Source organism: Euphorbia lathyris, chromosome 6 (genome assembly GCF_963576675.1).
Source record: "Euphorbia lathyris chromosome 6, ddEupLath1.1, whole genome shotgun sequence".
In the NCBI taxonomy this organism is placed as follows: domain Eukaryota; kingdom Viridiplantae; phylum Streptophyta; class Magnoliopsida; order Malpighiales; family Euphorbiaceae; genus Euphorbia; species Euphorbia lathyris.
Genome location: NC_088915.1, coordinates 52,222,792 through 52,241,414, shown reverse-complemented (window position 1 = coordinate 52,241,414; position 18,623 = coordinate 52,222,792). Strand labels below are relative to the sequence as shown.

Sequence of the window (18,623 nt, the reverse complement as noted above, 5' to 3'; positions counted from 1 at the left end):
GTAGTTTAAGGGTTAGAAAGATGTTACTCAGCAGACTTATCCTGGTTCGGCCTCTCCGCCTACGTCCAGTCCCCGGAACTTGTTCTGAGCTTTTTAAATTCTCTACTGAGCTCTTTAAAGGTAGAGCACGAAACCTTTTACAGATAGAAGCTGAGTATAACAAGAGTACCTTCCTCTATACCTCTACTCACTCCTATATCTACGCTGAGTACTATAACCGAGTACTCAGCCTCTCCTTTCTATTCTTCTAGAAATGATAAAGTGTTTGTCCTAAACAACGATTGCTAAGACACTTTAGATGATTGGAAATCACTCTAGACTTTTACACAATAATATGGAAATTGGTGTAAGGTATTTGCTTTGCTTTTCTCACAGAATCTTCGAGTATGAATTTGGTCAGCGTTTCGACTAATTGAAGTTCTGCATCGATTGAAGCAAATGGATGGCCTTTATATAGTGACACTTGAGGCACCTGGTCATTTCGAATTTTGAAATAATTGTTGGAGGGAAATAGCTTCATGTCGTTGTCACTCTGGGCGTGCTCAGCGTCGTTGGCCAATAGGATTCACGCATCTTCTGTCTTCGTCAGTCTTCGGCAGAATGTTTTGACATATAAGGAAAAGTCCACGAGACAGCTTTCTGCGCCTTCTGAACTTTTCCCAAAGTAGAAATACTTTGTCTGGAAGTTGAACATTGTCTGCTGCTGTCCATACTGCTTTGTCGTCCAACTCAGCAGCTTCTACTTGAAGCTTTTGCCACGAAGGCTTCTCGATCCTTCTCTTACTGAGTCGTCGTTTTAGTTGATACGGCTTCGTTTTGAACTCTTGGGCCGAATGGTCTTGATGTGTTGACTTAAGCTTGACTTACACTTTATGGGCCTTTGGGCTTTTTAATCTCAATGTCTTATACATAATTAAACTCAACATTGAACAAACACATTAGTGTAATAAATCAAAGCATTTAAATTTAATGTGTTAGAATATTTTTATCATTACTTAAATAATTTTGTCAAATCAAAATCATGTGGAAAGGTGTTTCAACAAACTCCCCCATTTTGATGTTGGCAAAAATATTTAGTCGAAGAACTCAGTGTTGAGCTCCCCCATGATAGTTGACCTTATTTTATCAAATAACTCCCCGTAAGGTTGAGCTACTGACTTAGTTTTACTCTAAACATTTCAAGGTTTAATTAAGTCTAAGATCAGTTTTCAGAGATAGGTCAACTCATGGAACATATTCTATTTAACTCAGTTTTACGCGGAAGGTTTAAGTATCAGAGAGCGCTGAGTATGCTTTGTTTAATGCGTTTTAGTTAAGTGGACATATAAGAAATGGTCAACATATTTGATCAACACAACAGACATATTAATATAGACAGTGTAGCACAGTTGATTTAATGAAGATGCATTTTAACAAATTATAATAATCACTTAAGTAAGCATCGCATAAGAGTAGTCAGTATGAAAGAGATGGATATAATTTGTTTTGTATTTAAAGTCAGCACAACAGGGTTCACAAAAAAAGAACACAGATATAAAGGTTCAAAAAGCTAGCTATCTTACTCAATGCAAGTTAAGCTACTTTGGAACAGGATGATCTATAGCTTTTTGCCTTTGCCCTTGTGTTGCGGTTGACTAAATGAAGCTTGCTGAGTTCTTGGGGCTTGTTCTTTCTCCCCCGTTTTGCCATCATTAGGTTTGGGAATGAAGGTTTCGTCAATGGCAGCTTGAGTGAGGCGTTTAGAAAATGCCTTTAGCTTTCTCATGCTTTCATTCATTCCGTCGAAGATTGGAACACCATCATCCATAATGGATCGAGGAATTCCGATAGATGCAGCACTCAGCATACTCAAAACAGCGGCTTGAGACTTGCCAATCCAGTGCATGGTTTCAGTGAGCATTGCAAAAGCTTGATGAAACATCTTTAGCAAAGATGAATCATAATACTCACGCTGACCGTTGATTTGGCGCACATTGTTGAAAGTCACTCGAGAATACTTCAGAATCTCGTTGGTTTTAAGCTCGTTAGTTGCCATCTCTTGCCTGTTTAAGTTCAGCAGACGCACAGCCTCGCTAATTTGCTTAATGGAGCATTGAGAGGAGGTGGAAAGCTGGTGATTTGTTTTCTCTTGCTCAGTGTGAAGCTGGCTGAAGAGATGATGCACTTCGGTAGAAGTGCCATATGCTGAGTTCGTAGCTGACAATTGATGAATCTCCCTTTGCAGTAAGTTCATATGGTTGACCATGGTCAGCTGGAGTTTGGCCAGCTTTATTATAGAGTCCTGCTTGGGCTGTTGAGATAGTAGTGTAGTCATAACACTCAGAAGATCCTTCATACCTTTGATCTCAGTAAGAAGCTGAGTGACAGACGAAAATGGAGTTGTCTCAACAGTAGTAGATTCAGCGGCATTGGTACTTGATTGATGGAGGTCCTGGATGAGAGCTTGAGCTGAGTCAACGATTCTTCTACCAGACTCAGAGGCAATGAGGTAGCTAAAGGATCCATCTTGTGTTGGCCCAGATGCCGGAGGAGGAGTAGAACCGAATAAAGGCAGAGTTTGGTTCTGCTCATCATTAGAAGGCCCAACATTATCAGCAGCTGGCCTAGAGTTAGGATTGTCAGTAGAAACTGACTGAATCTGATTCTGCTCATTGAGTGGGGGAAGTGGAATTGTCATTGGAGCGGTTATGGGAGAGACCGGCACCGGAGATGTTCAGAGAAATTTTAGTCATTTTCTCAGAGAAGTTTTGGGAAGTTTGGGAATTTTTGAGAGAGAGAGTATGAATGCCAAAGATTTCTAAGCGTAAAGAAATAAAAGTGGGAATTCTGTTGGAAATTAGGCTAACGTATAGCAGCGGAAATATAAAAATTTTAACCTATTTCCATAAACCACATGATCCGTTAATCGTTATTTCATATAAAGAGGGATAAAAGAAATACCTTTTTGAAGTTCTATCTGCCGTTGTAAGTGAAGTGCCCACAACTCTTACTTCGAGTTTCCGAGCACAGAACAAAACAAATATAAGATCAAGTTAGAATCAACCGTTGAATAGCAACCAAAATAGATTGCCTCTAATTAATCAACACAAGATCAAGGATAAAGAAAGAAAGATGAAATCAATTGAATCGGTAGGAAGCGGTGGATTGTTTCGTCCTCAACAAGGGGTGTCGAAATTCTCTCTCCCGGTTGCATTGTGTATTTCGAAAATTACACTAGGGTTTTTGCTTAGTGGATTTCGAAAATCCTATAAGGGGGGTTATTTATAATCTCTTGTATCTAATCCCTAGTTAGATAGAATTAGGTTATTGAAATAAGAATTCTATTCGGAATAGAATACATAATCATTATCCATTAATATATCTAATATATAAAGGATAATAATAATAACCTTATTGGATAATAATAGGAGTACTTTAATCTAATTAAAACTCCTAACTCATTTATCCTTTAATTAATTTAATTCATAATCCTAATCTAATTAGAATAGATAAAATCAAATTAATTATTTATGTATTTACATACATAAATTTCGACCCCCTCTATTACTGGGCCTTACTGGGCCTTACTGGGCTCAGTTGGGCTTCCGTCAATTAATTAACATATGTCTCTCTTTTGGGTTCCAAGTCTTATGTGTGACCCATTAGGTTCTTATTGCTTCTAGCCGTATGCAACTATTAAAATTAACTTTCAAAGAATTATATTTAATCTTTGCATAACGGAATGATGTACAGAGTATGTGATTAGCAAGTCCGTAATCATTCCCCTAAAGCTATAAGAAGACAGGTTGATTCTGTCGTTGACCTTTCAGTATTAGTTACGGTATAATTCGATCCTTTATCAACTACGTCCTTGAACTGAATCTTATGACTATGGGTAATGTCAAGTCACATATAGCGAGACGTTCATTTTACTTGTACAGGCCGAGTCAACTCAAAATAGATAGGTTAAGTGAAATCTGTATTTCAAGTCTTAAGCTATCACCTTGCAAGGATTTAGAGTCGAGTCTTCCACAAGCGATCCATGGACATATCTCCCATTTATCGGGAGTGATAAATGCTCAATCCAATATATAACGATCCCGCAATCACTTCCTGTGATACCCAACGTCTGCTGTTCACACCCCAGAGTCATCTCTGTTAAGGATCGTGTTACACCAGAGTCAAAGCGTCACATTCCGTAATCCAGAATACCAATTAACATTCCTTTGAGTCTGAGGATTATTTACACCTATTAATACCAATGAGATGAATAGGTGACAAGGATGAATCTACTCATCCTGTTATCTCAAGTCGGGTCCCCAATCCTAATGAACTACTTTTCATCGGATCCATGTAACTGTCCAGATATCTGTATATATGAAGCTTGTGAGATCAGCTTTCTGTCGGACAGAAGACATTGTTACATGCAAGTCTCAACAGTGATATATCAATCCTAAACATATCACTTGACTTGGGGTGGTTTTAAGTTTATTAGTTTATTATAAAGTTTTGTCTCACTTCATGCTTGTATGAACACTTTATAATCACTTTAAAACAAACTTACGGATTTCCTTTTATTAGACTTTATTTAGTGCTTAAAAGGGATTGCCTTTATATAGTTATAAAACATATATCTCATTAAAACAAATGATATAAAGAACAATTCATTTACATTAAGTTTGTATCCTAGAACAATTGTCTATAGGACACTAAACCCCAACAAATTCATCCACTATTTATAGAGATGTTGAGTTAATCCAAGGCGTTGGGTTGTCCGTTTTACCTCGAGATTCTCAATCGACAAAGATTCTGGCATTTATGACACATACGGCGCGTGTATTTTCTAATTATAGCCTATACGTCATCCTAGGTGGCTATTTAATTCGCGTGCTTTGCATTAAGGTTTGCAACGGCTCTTTACTCAGTGTTAAGAATTTCAAGCGTTTAAAATTCTGAGTAGACAGTGTTATGCAGAGGAATAGATCTTATGCGCAGTAACTCAGCTTGAGATAAATACTCAGCATATATATTTATCTACTCGGCATGTAATAGTACAAATCATTCAGCATGGTAATTCACTCAGCATGATACTATACTTGAAATTTATTGAAGAGGATTGAACATACCAATGGCTTCTCTAAGTATGTTGAATTGCTCACGAGCCAGTGGCTTTGTGAAGATATCAGCAAGCTGCTCATCCGTTGGGACATAGGTCAGCTTGATCTCTCCTTTGAGTACGTGATCTCTAATGAAGTGATGTCTTATGCTGACATGCTTCATCCTCTGTGTTGGATTGGGTTCTTTGATAAGTCAATGGCACTTTTGTTGTCACATTTGACATCAATTGTTTTAGTCCGAACGCCAAAATCTCCAAGATGTTGCTTAATCCATAAGACTTGAGCAACACAGCTTCCAGTAGCAACGTACTCAGCTTCAGTGGTTGACAGGGCTACTGACGCCTGCTTCTTGCTGAACCAGGACATAAGACAGCTCCCAAGGAAGTGGCATCCTCCTGAGGTGCTTTTTCGTTCAAGCTTGTTTCGTCCGTAGTCAGCGTCAGTGTATCCAATGAGTGTGAAGTCATGAGTATTGGGATACCACAAACCTGCATTCACTGAGCCTTGCAAATATCTAAGGATTCTTTTTACAGCTATGTAATGAGATTCCTTAGGGTTAGATTGATATCTAGCACAATAACATACTGAGAACTGAATGTCTGGCCTACTAGCAGTTAAGTAAAGTAGAGAACCAATCATACCTCGGTACAATCTGCTGTCTACTGACTTACCATTCTCATCAGCGCAGAGGACAGTGTCAGTGCCCATTGGGGTAGATATTGACTTGCAATTCTCAAGTTCATACTTCTTCAATATCTCCTTAGCATACTTAGTTTAACTGATGAAGATTCCATTTTTCCCTTGTTTGATTTGAAGTCCAAGGAAGAAATTGAGTTCTCCCATCATTGACATTTCAAACTCGGTCTGCATCTGCTTACTAAATGCCTTGCACATTGACTCGTTAGTGGCACCAAAAATAATATCATCAACATATATTTGAGCCAGCAGGGTATCTTTACCCTTCCTCTTAATGAATAAGGTTGTATCAGCTTTACCTCTGGCATAATTTCTAGTCAGTAGGAAACTGGTCAGCCTCTCATACCAAGCACGTGGTGCTTGCTTGAGGCCATACAGAGCCTTTTTGAGCTTATAAATGTGGTTTGGGAATTTAGGATCCTCAAACCCTGGAGGCTGATTAACATAAACTTCCTCGTTTATAACTCCATTAAGGAATGCACTCTTAACATCCATTTGAAACAGTTTAAAGTTCATATAGCTTGCATATGCACATAAAATTCTAATAGCCTCTAGACTTGCCACTGGGGCAAAGGTCTCACCGTAGTCAATACCTTCTTGCTGACTGTAGCCCTGAACTACAAGTCTTGCTTTATTTCTGACCATGTTCCCTTGTTCATCCAGCTTGTTGCGGAATACCCATCTTGTTCCTATGGTCTTCTGGCTTCTTGGTTTTGGCACTAGATCCCATACTTCATTTCGTCTGAACTGATAAAAGTTCTTCTTGCATTGCATTCATCCAAAATTCATCATACTCAGCTTCAGCGAAATTCTTTGGCTCCTGGATAGAGACGAATGCTACGTTGCTGAGGTATCTCCTGAGTTGATTTCTCGTCATCAGGGTGTTCTCAGCGGCATCAAGAATGGCACTCTCTGAGTGACCTCTTGGTATCTTAATCTCCTTTGGTAGATTGATGGCTTGCGCTGGTTGTGTTTCAACAATCTCTGCAGGTGTAGTTAGGTCAGTGAAAGTAATTTTGGTTTCACTTTTACCTTTGGTCAGCCCTTGAGGAAATGACTCAGCGGCAGTTTCTTAGTAAGCGGGTGCTGAGTGTGGATCATCCTCGGTCAGCGGCTGGTATCTTCCTGCAGGGTTAGTTTCATCGAACTCAACATGTACTGACTCTTCTAAGACTTGAGTTCGTTTATTGAAAACTCTGTATGCTTTGCTGTTTGTTGAGTAGCCTAAAAAGATAGCCTCATCAGCTTTTGAGTCAAACTTAGCTAGGCTGTCTTTGGTATTTAAGATAAAACATTTACAACCAAAGGCACGAAAGTATCCAATGTTGGGCTTTCGTCCTTTCCAAAGTTCATAGGGGGTTTTCTTTATTATAGGTCTAACTAGAGCCCTATTAAGAATGTAGCACGCTGTGTTAACAGCTTCTCCCCAAAAGTACTTTGGAAGCTTATGCTCACTCAGCATTGTCCTGGCTATTTCAACCAAGGTTCTGTTTTTCCTTTCAACAACCCCATTTTGTTGAGGCGTTCTAGGAGCAGAGAAATTATGGTCAATGCCGTTGGTTTCACAGAATTCAACAAAATGTTGGTTCTTGAATTCTCCACCATTATCACTTCGGATGTGAGCTAACTTAAGGTCTTTATCATTTTCAAGTTTTCTTACTAAATTTGAAAATGTCTCAAAGGTTTCATCCTTGCTACTCAGCAAGATGATCCAAGTGTACCGAGAAAAGTCATCCACAATGACCAAGGAAAATCTTCTTCCACCCAAGCTCAGCGGCTGGACTGGACCGAAGAGATCCAAGTGTAGTAACTCTAATGGACGCTTAGTTGAGACAATGTTTTTACTATGAAAAGATTGTTTGATTTGTTTTCCAGCTTGGCAAGCGTGGCATAATTGATCTTTTTCAAATTTAAGTTCTGGCAGTCCCTCAACCAATTGCTTTCTTGCTAATTTGGCCAGGAGGTCCATGCTTACATGACCAAGTCTCCTGTGCCATAGCCAGGAATTTTCTTCCTTTGACACTAAGCATACAGTTTTTGAAAACTTCTTTTCTAAGTTCAGCATAAAGACATTATCAATACGAGGGGCAGTTAAAATTAACTTATTTGTTTTACCCTCGAATATTTTATATCTAGTGTCATCAAATATAACTTTTCTCCAATTGTCACATAGCTGAGCTACGCTGAGTAAGTTATATTTGAGTCCGCTGACTAGGGAGACTGACTCAATAGTAGGATTACCACCAATGGTTCCTGACCCTACTATCTTATCCTTCTTGTTGTCTCCAAAACTTACACTTCCTCCTCGTTTACGCACAAACGTGATGAACTGGGTTTCATCACCAGTCATATGCCTCGAGCAAGCGCTGTCAATGTACCACATCTTTGACTTCTCAGCACACCTCAGGCTTACCTGCAATATAGCTAGTTGCTTTTAGGTACCCAATTCTTTTTGGCTCCTTGCTTGTTAGGTTCAACATGTAAAGCATCATATTTCATTTTATGACGACATACTTGGACAGTGTGTCCATTCTTTCCACAGAAGTCACAGCTGACCTTCCGTTTAGTATGTCTCACTGACTGGTCAGCACCCCAGTGCTGAGCGTGCCAGCACACCTTTGTGGTGTGTCCTTTCTTCCCACAGAAGTCACACTGGACATTCCGCTGAGGATTCCATCTCTGCTGACTAGTACTTCGGTACTCAGTTTTCAGAGGAATGTTTCTTTTATTCGGAACCTTAAGTTGGTTCTGAACTGATATGACATTGTAACCCCACCTCTCTTTGATGGCCTGCTAGACTGACCCTCTGTATCAAATCTAGCCCTTTTGGTTACAAAAGGTTGTTCTCTATCTTTCATAAGTTCCTCAGCTCTGAGTGCAGATTCTACTAACAATCTAAAGCTAGTTTCATGTGCATGAATCCCCATTCTAACATCTGGGTGTAGACCATGTTCAAACCTACGACATTTTGCTTCTTCTGTAGCCACATTTGCAGGTGCATATTTGGCTAAGGTGTTAAACTTAAGCTCGTATTCAGCCACAGACATATCCTCCTGCATAAGGTTCAAAAACTCTGTTTGTTTCCTATAAAATCTATGTATTCAATCATGAAAAAATATATGAATGTGGGAAGATGTATATGTTAGGGTTTTAGGGATGTTACAGACATCCTTTCTCAGTTTCTTAGAATCTGATTGGACCTCAGAGACAAACTTTTGCATAATTTCTACATTGCTATGCAAAGTTGAGTTGTCCTGGAGAAGATATCGAAGGTCACTCAGTTTGACCTCCTCAACCTCGTCACATCGCCTGCTGAGTGCTCTAACCTTTTTATTACACTTTTTGACAAGTGTATAGAGGTCACTCAGGGTATTAACCATTTCATCTCTGAGCAAGGGTAGTGATATTACCTCAGTTGAGTGTTCCTCATCGTCAGATGCAATGGAGGGGTCAGCATGCTTAGAAACACATGGCTCAGCAAGTTTGTCAGCCATGAAACAAATCTTTGCTGACTCAGTGGCATCAGCTTCTGATGATGAAGACTCATCACTGTCGCTCCAAGTTGCCACCATTGCCTTCTTGTTGTTCTTTCTTTCTTTCCTCAGCGTGGGACAGCTTGACTTGATATGGCCAGTTTGATGACATTCAAAGCATGTAATGGGCTTTGAGCTGTCCTTCTTGTACTTGCTGTCGCTGGACTCAGCTTTGTACTTATCAAACTTCTTGTAAGGCTTCTTAGAATATTTGTCATTCTTTCTGAACAGCCTCTTCATCTTTCTAGTGAACATAGCCATTTCTTCGTCATCTGTTGAGCTCCCATCAGTGGAGTCAGCTTTCATGACAAGAGACTTTTGCTTCTTGTCTTCAGACTTCTCCTTCACCTTGAAGTTCTTCATTGATATCTCGTGGGTCAGCAGCGAGCCAATGAGTTCATCATACTTGTAGGTGGTTAAGTCTTGAGCTTCCTTAATAGCAGTTTTCTTTGCTTGCCAGCTTTTAGGAAGACTCCTAAGAATCTTCTTGACTTGCTCTTCCTCAGTGAAGATCTTTCCAAGTCTCTTGAGCTCGTTGATGATGTTTATGAACCTTGCATTCATGTCAGAGATACCTTCATCATCATTCATTTCAAACAGCTCGTACAACCTCATGTGCTGGTTGACCTTAGATTCCTTCACCTTGTTGGTTCCTTCATAGGTGACCTCCAGCTTCTTCCAAATCTCTTGCACTGACTCACAACATGAAATCTTGTTGTATTCTGCAGCATCTAAAGCACAGTGAAGCATGTTTATAGCCGAAGCATGATTTTGTAGCTTCTTGAGAACATCCTCTGTCCATCTAGTCTCAGCTTTGACAACCGTTTGGCCATCAATAGTTTCAACAGGAACAAATGGGCCTTGGACTATAGATAGCCATGCACTCATATTTGTTGCCTGAATGAAATTTTTCATTCTATTCTTCCAAAAGGTATAGTTAGACCCGAAGAATAGAGGAGGCCGAGTTATGGACAGTCCATCAGGCAAAATCTGAGTTGTCAGATTTCCTGGCAGAAACCGAGTGTTGTTCTCAGCCATAGTGGGGATCAGCTCAAGGTAGTTAAACCTTGCACAGTGAGCTTTTAGCGCTCTGATACCACTTGTTGGTCCCTTATAACGTGACAAGATAGTTCCAAGGGGGGGGTAGGAACTATTTAAAATTTTGTCCGTTAAGGCTGACTTCTTTTCTCATGAAAAGGTTTACACATCGTCACTAAGTAGATTCGAGATACAAGCTTAGTCAACTTGTGACTAAGTCTGCTTCTTTACTTGAGTCAGGAGATAGCACTTAGAGTCTATTCCTGAACTCAGCTTCTTAGTAAACTTAACTCAGTATGAGTTCTTTACTTAGTCAGTTTTCATAGCAAGTAATATATATTAAAGGAGTTTAAGGGTTAGAAAGATGTTACTCAGCAGACTTATCCTGGTTCGTCCTCTCCGCCTACGTCCAGTCCCCGGAACTCGTTCTGAGCTTTTTGAATTCTCTACTGAGCTCTTTAAAGGTAGAGCACGAAACCTTTTACAGATAGAAGCTGAGTATAACAAGAGTACCTTCCTCTATACCTCTACTCACTCCTATATCTACACTGAGTACTATAACCGAGTACTCAGCCTCTCCTTTCTATTCTTCTAGAAATGATAAAGTGTTTGTCCTAAACAACGATTGCTAAGACACTTTAGATGATTGGAAATCACTCTAGACTTTTACACAATAATATGGAAATTGGTGTAAGGTATTTGCTTTGCTTTTCTCACAGAATCTTCGAGTATGAATTTGGTCAGCGTTTCGACTAATTGAAGTTCTGCATCGATTAAAGCAAATGGATGGCCTTTATATAGTGACACTTGAGGCACCTGGTCATTTCGAATTTCGAAATAACCGTTGGAGGGAAACGGCTTCTTGTCGTTGTCACTCTGGGCGTGCTCAGCGTCGTTGGCCAATAGGATTCACGCATCTTCTGTCTTCGTCAGTCTTTGGCAAAATGTTTTGACATATAAGGAAAAGTCCATGAGACAGCTTTCTGCGCCTTCTGAACTTTTCCCAAAGTAGAAATACTTTGTCTGGAAGTTGAACATTGTCTGCCGCTGTTCAGACTGCTTTGTCGTCCAACTCAGCAGCTTCTACTTGAAGCTTTTGCCATGAAGGCTTCTCGATCCTTCTCTTGCTGAGTCATCGTTTTAGTTGATACGACTTCGTTTTGAACTCTTGGGCGGAATGGTCTTGATGTGTTGACTTAAGCTTGACTTCCACTTTATGGGTCTTTGGGCTTTTTAATCTCAATGTCTTATACATAATTAAACTCAACATTGAACAAACACATTAGTGTAATAAATCAAAGCATTTAAATTTAATGTGTTAGAATATTTTTATCATTACTTAAATAATTTTGTCAAATCAAAATCATGTGGAAAGGTGTTTCAACAATCCCATCACAAAATCCATAGTGATCCTCTTCCATTTCCACTCTGGTATGGTTAAAGGTTTTAGTTTTCCCACGGGAGCTTGATGTTCAGCTTTAACATCTTTGTCATTCCTGGGTGCATAGCATAAGGAGAATTATGTGCTTCTTGTAGAATTTCTGATCTTGCATACATATGATTATCTCTCAAAATTTTCAAAACTATTCTCAAATGTTGTTCATGCTCACCCACAGTCCTTGAGTACACTAGGATATTGTCAATGAACACCACAACAAACTTATCTAGATATGGCTAAAAAGTCTTGTTCATTAATGCCATGAAAGCTGCAGGAGCATTAGTCAAGCCAAAAGGCATCACAAGAAACTCAAAATGACCATACCTTGTGCGAAAAGCAGTTTTAGGTATGTCAGCTTCTGCAACTCTCAACTGCCAATAGCCCGATCTTAGGTCAATCTTTGAAAAATGATGAGCCCCTCTAAGTTGATTTAGCAAATCATCAATCCGAGGCAATGGATACTTGTTTTTCACTATCATCCTGTTTAATTGTCTGTAATCGATACATAGTCGCAAATAAACCCCTTCTCAAGTAGTTCTTCTATTTGTTTCTTCAATTCTTGTAATTCCATTGGAACCATTCTATATGGAGCAATTGATATAGGAGATACTCCTGGCATGGTCTCAATAGGAAAATCAATCTCCCTATGAGGTGGTAATCCTGGTAGTTCATCTATGAATACATCTGCAAAATCTCTCACCACTGGAATATTCTCCAATTTGCCTCCATCCTCCCTAGTATCCACAACATGAGCTAAATATGCCTCACACCCATTTCTAATCCATCTGATTGCTTGAATTGCGGATATTAAACAAGACGGCACAACCTTTCTCTCCCCAACAAATAACACAGTTAATTCTGAATTAAAATGTAACACAACTTCCTTTGAACAACAATCAACTTTAGCTTCATATTTACACAGCCAATCTATCCCCAAAATAATATCAAATTCTCTAAACCCCATAACTACTAAATCTATAGGGAACTCACTTCCCCTCACTTTTATAGGACAATCTCTCAGAACTTGATTTACTATAACATTATTCCCAACTGGTAGGATAACTCCCACATCATATCCTAATGGTTCTACCTTCCCATTTATTTTCAATATAAACTCAGGTGTTATGTATGAATGAGTGGATCAAGGATAGAAATTGTACCGGATATAACCTCTGGTGCTATTTGAGCTTCACCCCTCGTCATATTGAAGGCTCTATTTCGTGGTAAATTTTGTGTCTGTCCACCCATAGGAGCATCATGTCTACCCCCTCTACCTCCTCCTCGACCTCTGCCTCTACCTCTATCCACCCCAGTTGCACCACCTCCTATATTAGACTGAGGTTGAACTCTCTCTCCTCTATCACCTAATAAGGGACAATCATTACGATAATGGCCTGTTTCCCCACACTCAAAACATGTACCCTTCTTAAATGAACCATAACACTCTCCTGTGTGAGATCGGCCACATCTGCCACAAACTAGGGAAGGTGTTAGGCATGAATTTGACTACAATTTAACATATTATTTGTAATGAATTAAAGGTGTTTTTAGGGTTAAATTATGTGAAAGAAGGCCTTATAAATGTTTTTGTGCAGATTGGGAAAGATTAAGTCAAATAGACTGTAAGCAGTCTGTTTTGCACAAACCATGAGGAGATGAGCAACCTATGATCCAGCGGTCTAACGCTGCAATTTCTGATGATGGATGGCAACTTGACAGACGGCAGAAGCGGCAGGCAGGAAAGACAGGAAAGGCAGATAAGAGTAGTTAAAAAGAAGCATGATGACAAGAAAGTTCGACCCTTGAGTGTTCAAGGGTCAAAAGGATCTTAAACACTTCTAGTAGTTTAGGATTTATGAACAATTTAGTTGGTTTTTGTAATATTTTATCATATACTTCCAGTACTGTTTTGATCCTTTCTCCTTTAAATAGACGTAACGGGAGAAAGGAAAAGATATCATCTTTTGGGTGAACAAAAGATAGACGTTTTGGGTAGAAGAGCTCTCGAGGAAGAGAATGACTCCATTGATGGAGCTCTGTAGAATGGAAGCAGACTGTTCACTTGGTAGTATGAGTGAGTAGTCATTTTGAACTGGTTCGGCCAGTTAGGGCCGGTTATGTAAGCTCTCTATTTTCTACTTATGAATGAATGTTGATAATTTATGAAGTGTTTGAAGAAACCTCTTATTCCACTGCTTATGCATGTATTCTAGTGATAGATGAATGATAGGGAACTGCTTTCATCTTCATGGAACTTTTTATCAAACATCCAACCCTGAAGCAGGAATGTTAGGAGGTTGTATCAAGGGTTTTCTTTACTGAAATGTTGTTTCGACCGTAATGCAAGAAAGAACCAACCTTAGGGACGCTTATGGTTGTAGTAAGCCTTAGAATCTTAAGAACACACGAGAGTTGACTTAAGTGAGCATTAAAGCAGAGACCTTGACTTCACTTTACATCATTCATGAATAAATAAGATGTTTAGGGAATTAAAGTAGCCTGTTCCGCTGTGCCCAACCTGTTCTACCTTTTATCATTTATCTAGAAATCGTTTTTATCCGTTTACTCGTTGACTTTGTCACAGTTTCACAATATCAAATCATTTCTCAACTAAAGAAATTCACACACCACAAACACCCTGTTCTGCAAGGTTTTTCTAGTAAAATTTGGTCATCAATCCCTGTGGAGACGATACTCTATTTATCACTTTATTACTTGTTTCTAGTGCACTTGCTAGAGTCTGTTCAGAGGACAACAAGTTTTTGGCACCGTTGCCGAGGATTGAAAGCAACAAAATTTATCTGAAAATTTATGTGAAACAAGGTGTTTTTAATTTGTTTGCTAAGTAGTGCAGCCAGAAGTAGTGCTCCCACTGTCTATGTGCAGAGCTGGACCACCAGTTTTTCCTATCAATCTTGAATTAGAGAAAACGTGTAGACGAAACCGAGCGGGAGCTCGACGAGCAAGACAAAGAGAGCGATAAAGAGAAAGAAGGATGGCTGGAAGAGTACCACCAGAACAACCAGTTCAACCCAACCAAGAGGAGGAAGGAGAGAACAACAACCCTCCAGTTATGAGGATCATAGACTATTCCATACCGACCACAGAAGGACACTCGTCGTGCATAGTGTTGCCTAACGAAGGGAACAACATGTTTGAAGTGAAAGCATCTATGATACAAATGTCGCAGGCCGCAGTGCAATTCAATGGATACCAGTCGGAAGATCCAAATGGGCATATCCAGGAGTTCATTACACTAAGCAACACTTTTCGATCAAACCGAGGAGTCTCCGATGATGTGATAAGGCTAAAGCTATTTCCTTTTTCTCTCAAAGATAAAGCAAAGAACTGGCTAAAGAACCTACAGCCAGGAACCATTACCACTTAGGAAGAAATGGCCAGTGCCTTTCTAATGAAATATTTTCCACCTAGACAGGCCATCAAACTCAGAAATGAGGTATCTCATTTCGTGCAAGAAGAGGATGAATCCTTGGCCGAGGCTTAGGAAAGGTACACAGAGCTATTAAGAAGGGTACCGAATCATGGCATCCCCATGTGGATGCAAGTGCAGAATTTTTACAATGGAGTCACCAACATTTATAAAATCCAGATTGAATCCATTGCCAATGGTAACCCCGAAGATCTTGAACCACAAGCCTTGTACAACCTTATTGAGAGAGTCGTAAGCACAAGCTATAACTGGCACTCAGCTAGGAGTGAAGGAAAAAGAGCGGGGAATGATGATGTTTTGTCAAAACTGACCACCCAAGTGGAACAGCTTGCAAAGCAGCTCAGCAAAATTAATGTATCATCCATTCACAGCGAACCACCATTCAATGATGTTTGTGATTTTTGTGGAGGACCTCACTTCAACATCAACTGTCTTGGAGTCAAGCAAGGGAAAGGTGAGCAAGAACAATGTGATTATGCTGGATATAATCAGAGGAACTCACCAAACCCATACTCAAATACCTACAACCCTGCCACAAGAAATCATCCGAACTTCGGATGGACTGGGTAGCCAAATCAGCAGGAACAACCAAGGTATCAGCAACAGCAAAGAAGACATTACCAAAGGCAGCCTCAACCACCTTATAAACAGCATGTTCCACCAAAGGAAGATGTAGAACAGGACATGAAGACTATGATGTTGCAATTCATGAAGCAGACACAAGCTTCAATCAAAAATTTAGAGACACAAGTCCATCAAATTGCTGCGTCTTCATCAAAAGGAAAAGGGATAATGCCAAGTAATACCGAACCAAACCCTAAAGGAGATGTCATGGCTATCACTCTGAGATCTGGTAAGGAAATTGACCCTCCTTTTCCAACTGATAAAAATGCTGAGTGTGCAGGTACCTCTCAAAATGCTGAAGAAAAGAAGGAACAAGCTGTTCCTAGTCAAGAAGAACTAGCAGTGGTGGAATTGACCACTGATCGAGACCAGGAGGAACAAGGGAAGAGGTACAAACCACCCCCTCCCTATGTACCACCTGTAGCTTATCCGGCGAGGTTGATAAATAAGAAGCTTGAAGAGAAAAATTCAAAAGTGCTAGACACCATGAGGAAGTTGCATATCAACATTCCCTTCGTGGAAGCACTTGCCCAGATGCCCACATATGCAAAATTCTTAAAAGATATCTTGTCAAACAAGAAGAAGTTGGAAAATATCTCGATGATCCAACTGAACAGGGACTGCTCCTCAATACTCCAGAACAAGCAGCAGCTTCCGAAAAAGCTGAAGGATCCAGGGAGTTTTTCTATTCCATGCTCAATTGGCAAGTTAAATATTGAAAATGCATTATGTGACCTAGGAGTAAGTATAAACCTAATGCCATATTCTGTGTATGCTAAGCTAGGGCTAGGAGAACCACAACCAATTAGAATGTCCATTCAGTTGGCTGATAGGTCTGTATGTTACCCGAAGGGAGTCGTAGAAGATGTACTGGTCAAAGTAGGAAAATTCATACTGCCTGTTGATTTTATCATAATGGACATAGACGAGGACTTGCATGTTCCTATTATCTTGGGTAGACCGTTCTTAGCAACGGGCAAAGCATTGATTGATGCAGGAGAAGGATAATTATTTTTGCGAATTAATGGGGAGGAAATCATTTTCAAGATGAATGATAGGGAACTGCTTTCATCTTCGTGGAACTTTTTATCAAACATCTAACCCCGAAGCAGGAATGTTAGGAGGTTGTATCAAGGGTTTTCTTTACTGAAATGCTATTTCGACCGTAATGCAAGAAAGAACCAACCTTAGGGACGCTTATGGTTGTAGTAAGTCTTAGAATCTTAAGAACACACGAGAGTTGACTTAAGTAAGCATTAAAGCAGAGACCTTGACATCACTTTACGTCATTCATGAATAAATAGGATGTTTAGGGAATTAAAGTAGCTTATTCCGCTGTGCCCAACCTGTTCTACCTTTTATCATTTATCTAGAAATCGTTTTTATCCGTTTACTCGTTGACTTTGTCACAGTTTCACAATATCAAATCATTTCTCAACTAAAGAAATTCACACACCACGAACACCCTGTTCTGTAAGGTTTTTCTAGTAAAATTTGGTCATCAATCCATATGGAGACGATACTCTATTTATCACTTTATTATTTGTTTCTAGTGCACTTGCTAGAGTCATTTCAGAGGACAACAAGTGAGGCTATGAGACGAGCTAACACTAGTGATGACTCCTGTTATTTCTTAGATGATTTCCAAAGTCTTTCCACTTCGCAGGAACAGGGATAGGACACTCTAGAGGCTCTCTTAGGAGAAGAAGTGAATTTATGTAAAGGAACGGGCTGTTCCATTGAAACCAATTTGTCAACACTTCCTCCGGACCCCACTGTTCCTACTCATCAAGAACCACCTGAAATACCCACTGTGCCATTGACAAAACCTGAACTAAAACCTTTGCCATCCCACCTCGAGTATACGTTTCTTGAACCACCTAGCGGAAGCCCGGTGATTATATCTTCAAAACTAACCCCTGATCAGAAAGCTCAACTCATGGAGGTATTGCGAAGAAACAAGGAAGCTATTGTGTGGAAAATTGATGATATCAAGGGTATTAGTCCAGCAGTATGCGTTCATAGAATTCTGATGGAGAAAGATCACAAGCCGTCCGTCCAACCACAGTGCAGACTGAACCCCCACATGAAGGAGGTTGTAAGGAAAGAAGTGATCAAGCCGTTGGATGCAGGAATCATTTATCCCATCTCTGATAGTGTGTGGACTAGCCCTATTCATGTTGTGCCAAAGAAAGGAGGCACCACAGTTGTTCTCAATGAAAAAAATGAGTTGGTTCCCACAAGAACCATAACAGGATGGCGAGTGTGTGTGGACTACCGAAAGCTCAACGAGGCAACAAGGAAAGACCACTTCCCTTCACCCTTCATTGATCAGATGCTAGAACGTTTGGCAGGGTATGCATTTTATTGTTTCCTTGACGGATATTTGGGGTACAATCAAATTGCTATCCATTGTGAAGATCAAGAGAAAACAACTTTCACCTGCCCCTACGGGACTTATGCTTACCGACGGATGCCGTTCAGATTATGCAATGCCCCAGCCACATTTCAGAGATGCATGATGTCCATATTTCACGATATGGTGGAACGGACTGTGGAAATCTTCATGGACGATTTCTTTGTCTATGGAAACTCATTTGGAAGCTGTCTGAACAACCTGGAAGCTGTGCTAGTGCGATGTAGGGAGACCAATTTAGTCCTAAATTGGGAGAAATGCCACTTCATGGTTACTGGTGGCATCGTTCTTGGGCATCAAATCTCTGAAAAAGGGATGGAAGTGGACAAGG

At 40.0% G+C, this 18,623-nt stretch overlaps 1 non-coding gene across 1 annotated transcript; it reads right to left on the bottom strand.

The window, feature by feature from the left end:
- Window positions 1-15,243: 15,243 nt before the first annotated feature.
- Window positions 15,244-15,350, bottom strand: LOC136234450 (small nucleolar RNA R71). The gene has a single exon (XR_010691333.1). It is a non-coding gene; the product is annotated as a small nucleolar RNA R71 (small nucleolar RNA).
- Between the last annotated feature and the right edge of the window lie 3,273 nt (window positions 15,351-18,623).